Source organism: Lepeophtheirus salmonis, chromosome 13 (assembly GCF_016086655.4).
Source record: "Lepeophtheirus salmonis chromosome 13, UVic_Lsal_1.4, whole genome shotgun sequence".
NCBI lineage: Eukaryota > Metazoa > Arthropoda > Copepoda > Siphonostomatoida > Caligidae > Lepeophtheirus > Lepeophtheirus salmonis.
This window is the reverse complement of record NC_052143.2, coordinates 44364240-44368855: the sequence shown is the minus strand read 5'-3', so window position 1 is coordinate 44368855 and position 4616 is coordinate 44364240.

Here is a 4616-nt window from a genome sequence, read left to right as displayed (position 1 = left end):
GTGTACAGTATGGATTCACGTTTATAAAGGAACGTGATGGGATTCGGCGTCTTCAATGCATGATTTGCACTTCCAAGTTAAGCAATTCTAGTCTAGCACCAGTAAAACTGTAGGAACATTTCCTAAAGCTGCATGGAGATGGAAATACAAGAACACAACACTTGCTAGTCTCAAGTTGAAGATAGCCAAATTGCAAATGGCACTATCAGCAGCAGAATAGAGGATATCAACGATCAATGACATCTGGACTCAAGTAGTTGCAGATCTGATTTCAAGCCAGACAAAATTCAGCCTTGAACTCCACGAGACTACTGACATTTCCAATCTAAGTCAGCTTGTTGCATTCCTGCGCTATAGGAAAGAAGAAGAGATAAAGGAAGATTTCTTAGTTTGTAAGCCTCTTACAACAACAATCAAGGCAGTCGATGCGATGAAACTCGTGGATGACACAACAATCTTTCATGGAATATGGTTTCTGCAGTTTGTTCAGGAGGAGCTCCGGTCATGCTAGAACGACACTCTGGTTTTAGAGCGGTGGTGAAATCTGATGCACCACATATCATTGTTATGCACAAGAATGCATTGGCAACAAAAACCTTGCCTCCAAAACTGGCACAAGAATTAAAAATTGTTGTTGAATGTGTGAACTACGTGCAAAATTGTGCTATGAAGCACAGCATCTTCAAAGAGCTGTGTAAGGAAACGGGCTCTTAATTCGAGGTACTTCTGTACCACTATAACGTGAGGTAATTATCCAGGGAAAGTTGCTGTAACATGTTTTTGCCATGCGTATGAAATAAGGCCTTTTTTATGAGTGTACATACATTGTCTCACAGACTACTTGGAAAATTCTGAGTTCATTATCACTTTGGCGTACATGGCAGATATTTTTAATTCTCTCAATCATCTTAATCGATGGGCGGTGGAGTTAGCATTATCAAAGTGGAAGAAAATCTAGATACATTTAAAAAAAAGCTACCGCTATGGAAACGACGAGAAGACCATTATCAGCTTGTCGTTTCCATTCGTTTCCACTTTGCAAATTTTCCCCTGCAGGACGGCTGTGTTAGTAAGATCGAAGATGCTGTTGGAATTTGAGACATTTTTGTACCTGGAAAGCTGAAGAATGCAATTGCCATGCACTTAGAAGAGCTTGCAAAGTCTCTCGATGAATACTTCCCCTCATAGGTTAAAATACTGCATGGGTGAGACAACCTTTCACGTTTAGTGTTACGATAGCAAGCGTGAATGATGAATATCTTGATGAAATCATTGAACTTCAGGAGAGCCAGCCTCAACAGCAAATTCTTCAGAACAACAAGGTTGTCAACGTTTTTGTGTCAGCAATCTGCATTATACCCTCTTATTACTAAAAAAAACCCTGAAGATACTCATACCATTTGTAACAAAAGCAAAAAAAGGAGCATACTTTGTCACGAAAAACGATATGAAAGTTGCCAAGGTCAAGCCTCACATTTCTGAATTTGCGTTTAAAATGCAACTGCAAAAGAGACATTGATTTGCAGCAAATACTCATTAAGTTGAGTCTTTGTGTGAAGTTCATGTTTTGTTGGTTTTGTTCGTTGAGCACAATGGCTTTTGGTTGCAACTGATGGATGGTTCATTTTGTGCACTAATAAAATGTATACCTAAGAAATCATTTAATTATTCCATTCACGAAGGGGTTTGGTGAGTGTACTGATGAAGCTTGCAGGGTTCAGCCCCTCCAATAAAGTTAAGAACCGCTGTCCTATGGTAAGACATATTATGATTAATACCTAGACTTGACATATTTGTAAGGGAAAAACTAGAAATTAGAAAAAAAAAAAAAACAGTTGCTGCGTGTTGTTTTTTTGTCCATTACTTCCCTAGCAAAGGTGAATGGAGATGTTAGCATCTGTTTGTTTGTTAGTCACCAGGATTACGTCAAGTTAATGATCGATTTTGATCAAACTTGGTACGAAAATTATATATGGTCAGAGTATAGGGCCAATAAATTTTGAGAGGTCAAGATCAAGTTAATACAAAAACGTCAAAAATACATAATTGACCATGTACAAATTCAGATCCATAATTAAATTTGATTTTGGGGGAAGGTTATGTACTCTACCGAGTGACAATTATAGTTATACTTGTTATAGCTGTAATTCACTTTTTCCCAAACAAACAACAACAACAGGCATCTGATGTTCATTCAGTAATACAATATGTGTTGCTCCCGCCTTCTCCTTGCGCTCATATTTTTTATTTTTTATAATGACAACTTTAATAATGGGATTGATATATATATATATATATATTTTACCTGTCCTTCCCCCATGTGACGACAATTGAGAACGTATTTATGTCAAACACACAAAAGGATGAATACAAAAATCTATCATGGACATTAAGATCTGTGTTTCATGTGAGTTGATTATGTAACAAAGCCTGCCATATTCATTTATAATTAGAAAATGAATTACTGGTATACCTAAGAGAAACTGGTTACTAAGATATTGCATAAGGACTTCTTTTATATTACTTTTAATAAGTTATAATAGTACCCTGCTGTGCTATATACTTCAATCTACATGAAATTTGGTCCTATATTTATTACTATATACATATACGTACAAATTCTTAGAAAATCTCTTCAAAATATGAACACAAACGTATTTGAGTGCAAGTGATGAAATATGTTTATGAAAACAGAATCGTAAATTGTGAATTAATGTATTACATAATCTATATTAATGAAAAAAAGGTTGGTTTGTATGTAGCATATGTGTATATCTTAGAACTGCGTAAATATTTGATCGGAGAAGTATATTTCGAAAAATTATCTCAAAAAAGCTTATAGACTCATTTTCAATAGTACTTTAAGCTCAAATCTCAAATTGGAACCAAAATTAATCTTTATTTATACAACGACTAGGATTATAGAAAAACTCAACTTGAAGACGCCTTAGGAGATTAAATCAAGATAGTTAAATTCGAGAATGATAAATTAGACCCACTAACCTATATTTTAAATTTGATATGCTTTCAAAGATCCCTTAAAAGAGTATCTTATTTCCTTTTCACTACATGTAAGGGCCCTGTAGTTGATTATTTGCATGAAGGCTGTCGGTATCGACACTAGACCCTTCACAATTTATAGCACCAGATCAGACATGGTCGCTTTTAAAAGGAATGAGGGTTCTTCTCCTAACGAAATTATAAAACAGAGTTTTAGACAGAAAATTATGACACTTTTAAATGTTTCATCTTCTTTCTCAGAAGATAAAAAAAAATAAAAAATAGATGTACTGATTTAACAAAAATAATTTAATGAGAAACGATATACAATTTAGAGGGAAAAGAAGAAATTAGAACAATTTATTATGAAAATACAAGATTATTGTTCTATTAGCTTCCCTAAATTATTTTATTGACAGCCGGAAACAAATCTCAATTTAATTATCATAATATACGCAAATTATTGTACCATTTTTTTAATGATACAAGTCATCTCCTGAGCCCTTCATTTGCAATTACAAAAAGTATTGGACTCGTCTATGTTCATACTCTCTATTAATATAAATTTAGCTGGTTGCACCTAATCAACTTCCACGTAGATACATCGCTGTTAAGCTAATAAAAAGTCGTCATGATAGCTAAGCTGTTTTCCTTCAAAACTATTCGGCTTGCCATGTCATTTTAGAGGTGTTTTTATTTTTACGTACCAGAAAGTCATATTTTAAACAAATCTACATATATACATTGTAAAAAAATATGACCTTAGACCATTCTGCATTTTGGAGTTACAATCTGAACAGCTAGCTTTCCTAATTTGGGGGAGGGGCTTAGCTCCAATGATTACCAACACTGTAATATAGTTACTTATATAATTAAGTAACTATTTTATATGCACCAAGATATTATGAAAATGGGGGGTTCAGAAATCAAATGGGCTTACGATGCCACTACTGAAGTGTTGCTGTTTTTTTAAATTTCCAAAGCTGTTATCATTGTTCTTTCATTCTTGAGAAGGGAATCTCTACGTGTGCTCATAATAGGTGGGAATTAATCATTTGGATTTGTTGAGGTTGTAAATTATAAAAAAATTCGGAGAAATGTAAAAAAAAAACCTTAAAATTAACATAATAATCCCAACAATTTGAAAGATGTTTGATAGGAGAGGAGCTTAGCTGTTGTGACGTTTCATTAAAATAGCTGCGAGATGAAAGAAATAAACACAAGTTCCACTCCTTATCAAGCAAGGAAATAGGTTGAGTTGTTAAAAAAATGAGCTGGCGATATGCTAAAAAAGAAAACCGAAAATCAATATATGAATCCCAACAATTGTAAGGATGTTTGAAAGGGAAGCAGTCATGATTTTTCATTAGCTTAGACAGGAGCAGCAAGGAAAATTTCTTTTCAAGCCTATGTCAAAAATGAGAAAAGATATTTCAATTCAATTCCCAAAGCAGTAGAGGCAATACGTCAATTATTTCCATCATCAAACTATATTATATTTATTTATTTTAGTGAGGTGTTACTTAATATAAAATTATTAATTCAACTAGACTTAGTTTGAATACAAAAACCAATTTCCAAAAATTGTAAAAAAAAAAAGACCTGAAGAAATAGAA